The sequence below is a fragment of the Anolis sagrei genome, chromosome 2, assembly GCF_037176765.1.
Source record: "Anolis sagrei isolate rAnoSag1 chromosome 2, rAnoSag1.mat, whole genome shotgun sequence".
In the NCBI taxonomy this organism is placed as follows: Eukaryota; Metazoa; Chordata; class Lepidosauria; order Squamata; family Dactyloidae; genus Anolis; species Anolis sagrei.
Genome location: NC_090022.1, coordinates 33819979 through 33833672, shown reverse-complemented (window position 1 = coordinate 33833672; position 13694 = coordinate 33819979). Strand labels below are relative to the sequence as shown.

General features: G+C 47.0%; 1 protein-coding gene across 4 annotated transcripts in view; it reads left to right on the top strand.

Moving 5' to 3' along the window:
• The window catches only part of PRICKLE2 (prickle planar cell polarity protein 2), a 356751-nt gene that overhangs the window by 205882 nt on the left and 137175 nt on the right, over positions 1 to 13694 (top strand). The window contains exon 1 of one of the 4 annotated variants that reach the window (XM_060766428.2): positions 5616 to 6329. The exons of the other annotated variants lie outside the window; for them this stretch is intronic. The gene's annotated coding sequence lies outside the window, so the exon portion shown is untranslated. Of the gene's footprint in view, positions 1 to 5615; positions 6330 to 13694 lie in introns of those variants that run through there. 4 annotated transcript variants of the gene reach the window in all.

The following is a 13694-nucleotide window of genomic DNA, read 5'->3' as shown; positions in this document are numbered from 1 at the left end:
CCTGGAGGAGCGGGCAGACCTGGCGTGCATCACGGAGACCTGGCTGGATGAAGCGGGGGGCGTAAATCTCTCCCAGCTTTGTCCTCCAGGCTTCTCCGTGCAACACCAACCTAGGGCCGGAGGACGGGGAGGCGGGGTCGCAGTGGTCTATAGAGATTCCATCCATCTAACCAGGAGCCCCATCCTGCAGACCACAAATTTCGAATGCGTCCACCTGAGGGTGGGTGACCAGGACAGAATAGGGATTCTGCTAGTGTACCGCCCACCTCGCTGCACTACAGTCTCCCTACCTGAGCTAGCGGGGGTGGTCTCGAGCCTGGCGGTGGAGTCCCAACGGCTCCTTGTGCTGGGGGACTTCAACATCCACGCCGAGGCAACCCTCACAGGTGCGGCTCAGGACTTCATGTCCGCCATGGCAACCATGGGGCTGTCCCAACGAATAACTGGCCCCACCCACTGTGCTGGACACACATTGGACTTGGTTTTCTGTCAGGGATGGGAGCAGGGTGGCGGTGTGGAGGAGTTGTCTAGCTCTCCGTTGCCATGGTCCGACCACTTCCTGATTAGATTTAGACTCACGGCGCCCCCTAACCTCCGCAAGGGTGGAGGACCCATTAGGATGGTCCGCCCCAGGAGGCTAATGGATCCGAGTGGATTCCTGACGGCTCTTGGGGAGTTTCCCGCCGCCGCGGTAGGTGATCATGTCGAGGCCTTGGTCGCTCTCTGGAATGGGGAGATGACCAGGGCTATTGACAAGATCGCTCCGGAACGTCCCCTCTCGAGTAACCGAGCTAAACCAGCCCCTTGGTTTACTGAGGAGCTGGCAGCGATGAAGCGAAAGAAGAGGGTTCTAGAGAGCGTGTGGCGCTCAGACCCAAGCGAGTCAAATCGAACACGGTTTGTGTCCTTTTTAAGGGCATATGCCGCGGCAATAAAAGCCGCAAAGAAAACTTTCTTTGCGGCCACTATTGCGTCTGCAAAAAACCGTCCGGCGGAGTTGTTTCGGGTTGTCAGAGGTCTTTTAACTCCCCCAACTTCAGGTGGGAGCCCTGACAACTCGGCAGCACGCTGTGAAGCATTTGCTCGGTTCTTTGCAGACAAAGTCGCTTCGATCCGCTCTGGGCTGGACGCCGCATTAGATGCAGTCTCTGTGGATGTGACACAAGCACCTGCTTGTCCGATTTTGTTGGATTCTTTTCAGTTTGTGAAACCCGAGGATGTGGACAAGATACTTGGAGGAATGAGACCCACCACGTCCATCCTAGACCCCTGCCCATCCTGGCTTCTGAAAGAGGCCAGAGGGGGATTGGCCGAGTGGGTAACGGTGGTGGTTAATGCCTCCCTTCGGGAAGGCAAGATTCCAGCGAGCCTAAAACAGGCTGTTGTAAAGCCGCTGTTGAAGAAACCATCACTCGACCCCACTAAATTGGACAACTTTCGGCCTGTTTCCAATCTTCCCTTCTTGGGCAAAGTCATGGAAAGCGTGGTGGCCTCACAACTCCAGGTATTCTTGAGAGACACGGATATTCTGGATCCGGCACAGTCTGGTTTCAGACCGGGACATGGTACCGAGACGGTCTTGGTCGCCTTAGTGGATGATCTGCGCCGGGAGCTAGACAGGGGGAGTGTGTCCCTGTTGGTGCTCCTGGACCTCTCAGCGGCCTTCGATACCATCGACCACGGTATTCTTCTGGGGCGCCTTGCAGAGATGGGTCTTGGGGGCACTGCTTTGCAGTGGCTCCGGTCATTTCTGGAGGGTCGTACTCAGAAGGTGTTGCTGGGGGACTCCTGTTCAGCGCCACAGCCGTTGATCTGTGGCGTTCCTCAGGGTTCCATCTTGTCCCCCTTGCTGTTTAACATCTACATGAAGCCGCTGGGTGAGATCATCCGGAGTTTCGGGGTGCGGTGTCACCTGTACGCAGATGATGTCCAACTCTGTCACTCCTTCCCACCTGCTACTAAGGAGGCCGTCGAAGTCCTGAACCGGTGCCTGGCCGCTGTAATGGTCTGGATGAGGGCGAACAAACTGAAATTAAATCCAGACAAGACAGAGGTACTCCTGGTCAGTCGCAAGGCCGAACAGGGTATAGGGTTACAGCCTGTGCTGGACGGGGTCGCACTCCCCTTGAAGGCGCAGGTTCGCAGCTTGGGTGTGACCCTGGACTCATCGCTGAGCCTGGAGCCCCAGGTTTCAGCGGTGACCAGGGGAGCATTTGCACAGCTTCGGCTCGTGCGCCAGCTGCGCCCGTATCTTGGGAAGTCTGACTTGGCCACGGTGGTACACGCTTTGGTCACATCCCGCCTCGACTACTGCAACGCTCTCTACGTGGGGCTGCCCTTGAAGACGGCCCGGAAGCTTCAGCTAGTTCAGCGCGCGGCAGCCATGTTGTTAACGGGGGCTGGACGCAGAGAGCATACAACGCCTCTGCTGTCCCAGCTCCACTGGCTGCCGATTTGCTACCGGGCCCAATTTAAGGTGCTGGTGTTATCCTACAAAGCCCTAAACGGTTCCGGCCCAAAATACCTCGCAGACCGCATCTCGGCCTACGAGCCCACGAGGGCCTTGAGATCATCCGGGGAGGCCCTTCTCTCGGTCCCGCCTGCCTCACAGGCACGTCTGGCGGGGACGAGGGAGCGGGCCTTCTCGGTGGTGGCCCCCCGGCTGTGGAACACTCTCCCTGCTGAAGTTAGACAGGCGCCCTCCTTGATGGCCTTTCGTAGGGGCCTAAAAACATGGCTCTTTGAACAGGCCTTCAATTGAGTGTAGTTAAATTGACAATGGAATGAACTAGGACTACGAATTGCGGCTATGACCCAGGACTTGACGAAGCGGATTTTTAGTATAAGTATATGTTATGTTGTATCCGTCTGGTTTGTATTGTCTTTATTTATTGTACATTGTCTTCTTGTTGTTGTTGTTCACCGCCCCGAGTCGCCTCCGGGCTGAGAGGGGCGGTCAATAAGTGCAAGAAATAAATAAATAATAAATAATAAATAACAATAAATTATCAAGGACTTCCTTGGTAACAATAAATGTGAGTCAAATTGAAGAGTCTTGGTGCCCTTCTGCACTGGCCCTATAGCCCAGGATTTGATCCCAGATTATCTGGCAGTGGGGACTCATATATTCCAGGTGAAAACAGATAATTTGGGATCAGGTCCTGGGATAAAGGGCAGTGTGGAAGGGCCCTTAGTAGACCCCAAGCTAAACATAAATCAACAGTGTGAAGCAGCAGCTGAAAAAGCCAATGTTATTTTAAGCTGTATCAATAGGCGTATAGTGTAAATCAAGTATACTGTCTAGATTAGTGTTTCCCAACCTTTTTTTGACCAGGTACCACTTTGACCAGGGACCAATCTCCAACATTAGTACCAAAAGGGTTACAAATCAGTTTTTGGTCAACTTTAGATTAACTTTGGTTATTTGGGGTGCTAATTCAGAAAACTGCATTGGATAGACCACACCAGCACTAGTTTCTGATACAGAATATTTTCTATCTAGTAGTTGCCATCTGCTCACCCACAAAAAACCGTATTTAATAAGCCTCGGCACTATAAGAGGGTTTTGCAAGACCAGTCGCTCTCGTTGCAACAGTGTAGGAATGGTGAGGCCACAGATCATATTTTAGTTCTTGCAGACCAGATGTTCCACGGACCACAGGTTGGGAACCACTGGTCTAGATCAATAGTACTGCTCTCTCTGCTTTTGTCAGACCTCATCTAAAATACTGTGTCCAGTCCTGGGAACCACAAAGGATATTGACAAGCTGAAATTTGTTCAGAGGAGGATAAAAGGCCTGGAAACCATGTCACAACCTCTGAGGATGCCTGCCATAGTTTCAGGTGAAACATCAGAAGAGAATGTTTCTGGAACATGGCCATACAGCTCCAAAAATGTACAACAACCCAGTGATTCTGGCCATGAAAGCCTTCAACAATACAACAAATTATTTTGCTATGCTACTTAAGAAGGATAAAAAGGCCAAAATAAATCACACAAGAAGACACAATAATTGATGATGCCTCAGAAGGTAGTGGGATTTTCATCTTTGAAGGGCATCTGTCAAGAGGGCTATAGTTAAGTATTTCTTCATGGCAAGGGCGAAGGCCTGGATGATCCTTGCCATCCCTTCTACTTGAGGATTCCGTGATTCCTATTTTTCTTTCCTGCTTCTTCTCTTTGCTCTCCTCATTCTCCTTTCACTGTTACTACTTTTCTTTCTTTCTCTTTCTTTCCTTTTTCATTTCTTTCCCATTTCCTTCCTCATCCTCCTGCTCTTCCTTCTATTTCCTCTCTTTCTTTTTGCTTCCTCCTCTTCTTCTTCCATTTTTTCTCCTTTTCCTCATTTTCCTCCTCCATTTTTCTCTCTCATTACTGTCCTCTTCCTCCTCTCGTCTTCCTCCTCCTTCCTCTGCTTCTTCTTCCACCTTCCACTTCTTCATCCTGTCTTCCTCCTCCTCTCCCCACTTCTTCTCCTTGCCTTCCTTTTCCCCACAATTTTATTACTCCTTCCTTCTTTTCCTTTCTCCTCTTCTCCTTTGTCCTCCTTCTACTTCTTTTCCTTGTCTTTTCCTCTCCCCCTTGTCTTCCTCCTGCTACTACTGCTTTTCCTTGTCATCTCATTCTTCCTCCTCCTTCCACTCCTTCTAATTGTTTTCTCTTTCCTCCTCCTCATCCTCCTGCTGCTGCTTCTCCTTGTCATCTCATTCTTCTCCCCCTCCTTCCACTTCTTCTCCTTGTCTTCTCCTTCCTCTCATCCTCGTTTCCCTCCTGCTGCTGCTGCTTCTCCATGTCATCTCATTCTTCTTCCTCCTCCTTCCACTCCTAATTGTCTTCTCCTTCATCTCCTCCTTCCACTTCTCCTTCCTCTCCTCCTGTCTTCCTCCTGCTGCTGCTTCTCATTGTAATCTCATTCTCCTACCCCCTCCTTACACTTCTTCTCCTTCCTCTACTCATTTTCCTTGTCTGCCTTCTGCTGCTTCTCCGTATCATCTCATTCTTCTTACTCCTCCTTCTTCTCCTTCTAACTATATTCTCCTTCCTCTCCTCCTTCCACTTCTTCTCCTTGTCTTCTTCTTCCTCTCCTTCCTCTCCCCCCTTTCCTTGTTTTCCTCCTCCTGCTGCTTCTCCTTGTCATTTCATTTTCCTTCCCCCTCCTCCCACTTCTTCTCCTTGTCTTCTCCTTCCTCTCCTCCTTTTCCTTGTCTTCCTGCTGCTGCTTCTCCTTGTCATCTCATCCTCCTTCCTCCTCCTTCCACTTCTCCTCCCTATTTTTTCTCTTTTACTACTTCCCCTCTTCTTCCCCCTCTTTCCACTTAGAATCATGGAGTTGGGCATGGGCCATCTAGTCCAACCCCCTGCTTCCTCCTCCTCCCCCTTCCACTTTTTCTCCTCGTCGTGGTTGTCTTCCTCTTCGTCCTCATCTTCTTCCCCTCCTCCTGCCTTCTCCCTTCACCCTCCTTCCCTGTGACCCTCCTCCTCCTCCTCCTTCCCCACAGAGAGCCAGGGTCCGGAGAGACGAGCCCATCCCTTTAAGCCCTGGCGTTGGGGCTGAAGTCTCCCCGACTTGGAGGGAGGGAGGGAGGGAGGGGGAGAGGGAGGGAGGGGATGGCTTGGTGGCTCTGACATCACGGCCTCATTCGCATGCAGCAGAGGCAGCAGCGGCGGCAAAGGAGGAGGCGACTCCCCAGCGGGGCCAGCCAGCCAAGCAGCCCAGTCGCCCGGCAGCAGCAGCAGCAGCAGCAGGAGGAGGAGGCGGCTCTCACGCAGAGCTGTCTCAAGCTCTCCGACTTTCTCCGGGAAGAGAGGGAGGCTGGCTGGATGCAGCAGCCTGGCAGGGTCTCCTGATTCACAGCGGGCTGGGGGCTCCTCTCTGCCGCTGGGGTCCTTTTGGGGGGCGATGGCGTGATGGAGGAAGGGCGACCCATCAGCTGTGCCCAGGAAGGCCAGCTTGAGCCCTCAGACCTCCGCCAAGGCAGGGCAGAAAGCCCACGGTGCCCTCTGATGCTTTGGCCAAGCCAGTCGCTCTCCCTTGGCTTGGACGTGGGTCAAATACTGCAAATATAGCTCCGAGAGATCTCTCCATAGCCGTATCTTCTGGAGGGAGGGAAGGAAAAGGACTTGACAATGCTGCAGTGTTTTCCTGGGGCTTGGGAGGAAAAGAGGCACCAAAGGAAAGTCAACCAAAGCAGCAACTGAAGAAGAAGAAGAGGAAGAAGAAGAAGAGGGGAGGGGACAGCAAAGAGCAGAGGTGTTGAGCAGGAGCTCAGCACTTCAGTAAACATCCAACTTACTTCCTCAAAGCTGGATTCGGAATCCATTGGAACAGGTAAAGACTGATGCTTCTCGGTCACAGTTTAGAATTGTCTTGCAGGGGGGAGTTAGAAAATGTATTGTTGAAGGCTTTCATGGCTGGAATCACTGCGTTGCTGTAAGTTTTCTGGGCAGTCTGGCCATGTTCCAGAAGCAGTCCCTCCTGATGTTTCATGGAAGCATAGAGTTGGAAGAGACCTCATGGGCCATCCAGTCCAACCCCCTGCCAAGAAGCAGGACAATTGCATTCAAATCACCCCCAACAGATGGCCATCTAGCCTCTGTTTAAAAGCTTCCAAAGAAGGAGCCTCCACAACACTCTGGGGCAGAGGGTTCCACTTCTGAACGGCTCTCACAATCAAGAAGTTCTTCCTAATGTTCCAATTGAATCTCCTTTTTTGTAGTTTGAAGCCATTGTTCTGCATCCTAATCTCCAGGGCAGCAGAAAACAAGCTTGTTCGCTCTTCCCTATGATGAGGGATTACAGCTTTCATGGCTGTAATCACTGGGTTGCTGTAGTTTTCCGGGCTGTATGGCCATGCTCTCACATATTTTATACATGTCTCCTCTCAGCCTTCTCTTGTTCAGGCTAAACATGCCCAGCTCTTTAAGCCGCTCCTCATAGGGCTTCTTCTCCAGACCCTTGATCATTTTAGTCACCCTCCTCTGGATACATTCCAGCTTGTCAATATCTCTCTTCAATTGTGGTGCCCAGAATTGGGCACAATATTCCAGGTGTGGTCTAACCAAGGCAGAATAGAGCATGCAACTATGGCAGGCATCCTCAGAGGTTGTGATGTCTGTCGGAAACTAGGTGGCCAATTGACACATTCACACTAGGCTCAAACAGACAAAAGTTTGTTCTCCCACCCTGGACATTCCACAGATATATAATAAACCCCATCTTCCTAGTTTCCAACAGACCTCACAACCCCTGAGGATGCCTGCCATAGATGTAGGCAAAACATCAGGAGAGAATGCTTCTGGAACATGGCCATACAGCCCAAAAAACTTACAGCAACCAAGTTAGAAAATGTTGGACCAGACATTCAGACAACTGTTTGCAGGATTGTATAATGTTTTGATCCGTCTTAACCTTTCTTTGGAGCATGTTTGTTTGAAAGGAAGGTCTGTGGAACGGAAAGGCAGTGATGGGATTGTACAGTGTGTTGATCCGTCTTAACCTGTCTTTGGAAGATGTTCATTTGAAAAGAAAGGTCTACGGAAGGGCAAGGCAGTGATGGCAGTAAGGAGAGTGTCAGGGATCTTTCCTCACCACCCAAAAATGGGATAGGAGAGGCACAGGGTGGCAATGTTTTCCAAAGCATTCACTGAAGCCAACGCTGAACATCATTTGGCATCAGTGGTACCTACCTGCGTCTGGTTTTTTTAAATCTCCCTGCTGTTGACTGAAATAGTTCAGTGTGAGTCATCAAATTGCTGGGCATTTAAAATCATACAAGTCAAGGATAAGTACTTAAGCCACTTTCTATTTTTCCTTGAAAGAGTCCCTGCTCCCTCCACCCCATCAGCTGTTCCTTCAAAACAAATGTCAGGGCTAATTTTACTGTCTGGCCATTTGGGGTTCCAAATGGCTGGATCCTTTGTGGGCTCTTAAAGCAAACGGATGGTGACGCAGATTTCAATAGGATTTGTGTTGTTGAAGCTTTCATGGCTGTAATCACTGGGTTGCTGTAGTTTTCCGGGCTGTATGGCCATGCTCCAGAAGCATTCTCTCCTGATGTTTCCGCCACATCTACGGCAAGCATCCTCACAGGTTGTAAGGTCTGTTGGAAACAGATATATAAACCTTACTTGTCTATATATTGTGGAAGGCTTTCATGGCCAGAATCACTGGGTTGCTGTGAGTTTTCTGGGCTGTATGTCCATGTTCCAGAAGCATTGTCTCCTGACATTTTGCCTGCATCTATGGCAGGCATCCTTAGAGGTTGTGAGGTCTGTTGGAAACTAAGAAAGTATGTGTGTTATATATGTGTGTGTGTGTGTGTGTGTGTTTGGAATGGCCAGGGTGTCTGTTTGAGGCAGGTGTGAATGTTGCAATTGATCAATTTGGTTAGCCTCCCAATCACCTCCCAACAAAGGATACCTCAGGCAAGAAGTAGCCAGACCTTGAAACTGCAAGGCCATTAAATGCTAATCAAGGTGGCCAATTGCAACATTCACATCTGCCTCAAACAAACAAGAGTTCTTTATCCCACCTTGGACATTCCACAAATATACAAACCCACTTTCTTAGTTTCCAACAGACCTCACAACCTCTGAGGATGCTTGCCATAGATGCAGGTGAAATGTCAGGAGAGTATGCTTCTGGAACATGGTCGTACAGCCTGGAAAACTTACAGCAACACACTCACTTGCCTAGTTTCCAGTAGACCTCACAATCTCTGAGGATGCCTGCCCTAGGTGTGGGCAAAACGTGAAGAGAGAATGCTTCTGAAACATGGTCATGCAGCCCAGAAAACTCACAGCAACCCTTCGATCGGATTATTTTTAGGGAGATTGTTTAGTTGATGTTGTTCCTGCCGTTGCAGCTCTTTGATACAGAAAAGACCCTTGACACAGCTTATATCTCACATCTCTGTTTTCTTCAGGAACAGCCAGATCCCTGTAATTCCTGAATTTAGGAGGTTACAGTGTCATCCTCCCTCTGCTTCCCCATTGTTTATCTTTTTCTTTTTTTGTATATCCCTATTTTAGGCTTTTCTTGGGAAGCATTCACCCCAGGCCACATCAACCTGATCCGTGGCCTTGCAGAGATTTTAATCCCACTGGGTTTTGCAAAACCTTATGAACCACCGAGGATTAGGGCAAGAGTTAATTCTGCTCACCACATACAGCATCATTCCTGCAGATAGCTTTTGCTCTCCTTTTCTTAATCTTTTCTGCTTCCCTTTCACCAGTGATTATTTTACTTTACCTCTGGAGAAGCGTTATCAGAGAGCCTTGTACCATTGGATCTCGAGGTATAGGAAAGGCTCCTTATGCAAAACCCAAATAGGCATTCATGGTTTGCAGGATTTCTTTTGGAGGGTGCTCTTGCTTTCTAGTTCTAAGCTTTCCTTATTTTACCGAGTAAACGTGACTCAGTTAAGCTTCCTTCGACTGCAGTTGTGTCAACACCCACCCACCCACACGCCCATCCTTTTCTTCCCTCTGATTGCTTTCGCAGATGGGCAAGTCCAGTCCTTCTCAAGGGACTCTGAACTTTGAAATAATTACCATATTTAAAAGACTCTGAAGCCTTCTAATATTCCTAAGCATCTTAGTTTCCCCCCTTCTCCTGCCACATTCGCATTTTCCTCATTCTCATTGTTCAGAGAGACATATGGACTTCCACTTTTTTTGCAAAGGAAGACTCTCCAAGTCATATTGGATATTAAATTATGAAGCAATGGAGGGAGGGCAGGGTGGATGGCAGAGTCTTTGCAAAATAATTTCCAAAAATTAATGGCTAAATGACCTCATAGAATTGGAGGAGACCTCATGGGCCATCCAGTCCAACCCCCTGCCAAGAAGCAGGAAAATCACATTCAGAGCACCCCTGACAGATGGCCATCCAGCCTCTGTTTAAAAGCCTTCAAAGAAGGAGTCTCCACCACATTCCAGGGCAGAGTGTTCCACTGCTGAACAGCTCTCACAGTAAGGAAGTTCTTCCTAATGTTCAGGTGGAATCTCCTTTCTTGTAGTTTGAAGCCATTGTTCTGCATCCTAGTCTCCAGGGCAGAAGAAAACAAGCTTGCTCCCTCCTCCCTATGATTTGCCCTCACATATTTATGCATGGCTATCATGTCTCCTCTCTGCCTTCTCTTCTGCAGGCTAAACATTCCCAGCTCTTTAAGCCACTCCTCATAGGGCTTGTTCTCCAGACCCTTGATCATTTTAGTCGCCCTCATCTGGACACTTTTCAGCTTGACAACATCTCCCTTCAATTGCAGTGCCCAGAATTGGACACAGTATTCCAAATGTGGCCTGACCAAGGCAGAATAGTGGGTTAGCATGGTTGGATCTAGGCACTAGACTCCTATTTATGCAGGCTGAACTCCAAATGGCTTTTTTTTTGCCACTGCATGACAGTGTCCCCACAAGGACTCCAAGATCTTTTTCATATGTACTGCTGTTTAGCCAGCCATCGTCCTCCATTCTATATCTTTGCATTTCCCTTTTCTCTGCCTGTGTGGAGTATTTTGCATTTGTCACTGTTGAACTTAATTTTGTTAGTTTTGGCCCATCTCTCTAATCTGTTAAGATCGTTTTGAATTCTGCTCCTGTCCAAAGGACCTAGTTCATCTTGTATGTTTTGGAAATTGTGTCATTCAGTTGCATCGTTATCAGTGTATCAACTTCACAATGTATGTGCCTATAGGCTTGGCTGCATAAACCTGTCTGCAGTTGGGTACACGAAAGAACTCGTCTCAGAAAATAAAGTATGTCTGTATGTAGAAGAGAGATGGAACAACGCATTTTTTCTAAAAGAAACTCTTCTGTTTATTTAAGTGGCAATAAAGGAATCCATTGAGTCAGGATGACTGCATGCGATCTTGCTGAGCTGCAAAGCAATTGAACAGCATAATTAAAAACCGCACCAGATAACCCAGGGAGCAGTATAAGCCTTTGAAACCATGCTGATGCTATACAAACTGCTGTGGAACTGAAAAATCACAGGGTGTGCTTAGAGATGTGTCATTCCCTAGGCTGTCTCCCTGCATCCCCTTCCCGGAGTTCTCTTGAAATGTGGCATCCAGCAAATGGGACACAGCAGCAGTGAGTCCTATTAGGTATCTTAATAGTTCCTGTTAGAATCACAGGCTATTTGGGGTAGTATGTTGGCAGTTCTACCGTTAGGAAGAACATCCTTTACAGTAAGAGCTGTTTGGCAGTGGAATATGCTGCTTGAGAATGTGGTGGAGTCTCCTTCTCTGGATAGCAGTCTCTCAGGAGAGTTTTGATGAGGGTGTTGTGTGGTTTCCAGGCTATATGGAAATGTTCTAGCAGCATTTTTTCCTGACGTTTCACCTGCATCTGTGGCTGGCATCTTCAGAGGATTTTTGATTGTACTTTCCTGCAGGGCCCATGGAGTCTCTTCGAACTCTAGGATTTTAGTATTCTATAGGAACCCTTCCTTAGTGGCAAATCCAAACGTATGTCTTCAGAGACCATGAACTCAGTGTGCTACTAAAATATGAGAATAGTTTTAATTGTAGGGGCCTCTGAGACTTTTTAGTCAAATTGTTAAGGCTTTTTCTGAATTACTTTGTGAGCAGTTAAAAGTTAATATGTTGTCAAAGGCTTTCAGGCCAGAACCACTGGGTTGCTATGAGTTTTCCTGGAATATGGCCATAAAGCCTGGAAAAATCACAGCAATGCAGTATAATATATATAAAAGTGATCTGCAATCACTTTAAGATACACACACAGAGACAGAGACAGAGACAGAGAGAGAGAGAGAGAGAGAGAGAGAGAGAGAGGAAGAGGAGAACCTTGCCTTTCTTAGTGATTGAGCTGAAAACTCTCCTGTTATGGTTTCAGTACTACCTCCAACAAAACATCAAGTTGTTTTCTTTGTCACAATAAGCAAGAGGATGAGACCATGGCAAAATCTTAAAAGGCAGCAGTGGAGCACAGCTACTTTGCTGCCCTTTCATATGATGCTATCATACTTGTATTGGAATGATTTCTGTATTAATGGTGCTACAGTTAGAAGATATCTGTATAGTCTGTATAGGCAAGCTAAACGGGACATTCGTTTCCATCATCTGTTGTTCAGCTGTTAATCCAAGTACTACAACATGTTCAAATTAATGTCTAATAGCACTGGTGGGGTTCCTCACCCCCATATTTCCACTTTAGTCCTGCAAGACTTCCAAAGCCACTATGACAAAGGGGATACTGGTTTGGAGTTGTGGTAGAAAAAAGAAATAATTTAAATTTCTGCTTACCCATGAGGATTATTAGATGCCTGTGGATGACTAGCAACACACTTGCATAGTTATTGTGAAGCTAATTAAGGAAGATCCAGCACTTATATTGCCCAATGTCTTTTATTTTTGGATTACTTAATTTTAAAAAATGAAATGCACTGAAATAAGCAAAAATAAGACATTGCTTAGAGAGGTATTAGTAGTTTTGCAATTCTAAATCAGCAGAAGAGCTACGACAGAATACATCAAAGAATGCTTTGCTGGAACAATATGCTTGGACAATGTAGCAAGGGTATGACAAGACATCCAAACAAGAAGGCCACATTGCCATATTCCTGCTTGTTCAACCTCAAGTGGATCACAAAGTAGGGATTCCAAGGAATGCAATATTTGGTTATGGTTCAACCTTGGAGAGTGGGTGGGATATAAATGTGAGACTCCTGATTGATGTTTTGGTTTAGTAACTATTTATAAAAGAAAGGTGTATTCTGGAATCATGTAGTTTAAAACATGTCTTGTATTAACTGCCTTGTTTTGAATTGTCCAGACCCCTTAAAACATTGTCATAAATTTATATGCCTGGAAAGAGTTTATTCTGAGCACATCCAAACTGACTGAAAAGTCCCAAATGTTGTCCCTGTTCTTTCCGATTTTACACTGGGTTAAAATAAACTTGACTTGGGGAGCTGGTGTAAAAAGTGTCTGATCATACTGGAAGCTGAGAAAAAATATTATGGGATAAAGAAAACATGTATGGATCTCCAAAATAAAACTAGAAAAAAAAAGAACAAAATCTGGGACTTTCTGATCTTTTCAATCAACCTGGATGCACCCTCTGTTAACTCATGGATGAAACATCTGATAGCTTTGCTTCTTGATAATTCTGCCTCAGTATTCATATGTTCTTTTGTGCTAAGGATACATAATTGTAAGCATTCAGTTATTATTAGTCTACAGTTCAATATCCAGCATAACCATTGCTGTGGGTTGTGGGAGCTGCAGCCCAATAACACCAGAAAGAATATAGTTTCCCATTGTTGTTTCATTCCCTCACTCTACAGCACATTTTTCTCACTTATGTGGATTATCGCTCTGTCACATGTTGGCTAGGTTGCACTCTTGTTTCTCTCTAGCTGTCAAACACGTTCTTTACTGGATGCCTAATGGAGTTTTGACCCAAGGTATCTTCGCCAGTTAAATGGAAACACTGAGACAGGATGTGTGAACTGCCCTCTCTCTCTCTTCATGCCTTCAGGGTGACAAGCAAAGGAAAGAGTAGCATGTTTTCCATATGATGAAGTATATTCCTGGAAAGAGCTTCTCTTTGCTACAATACTAGGTACTCTTGGTTATATTCCAGAGGAAGGCACTAACAAAATTATCTCTGAGTGTTTCTTGCCTAAAAAAACCTTCTGAAATCCACGAAATTACCCTAGAACAAC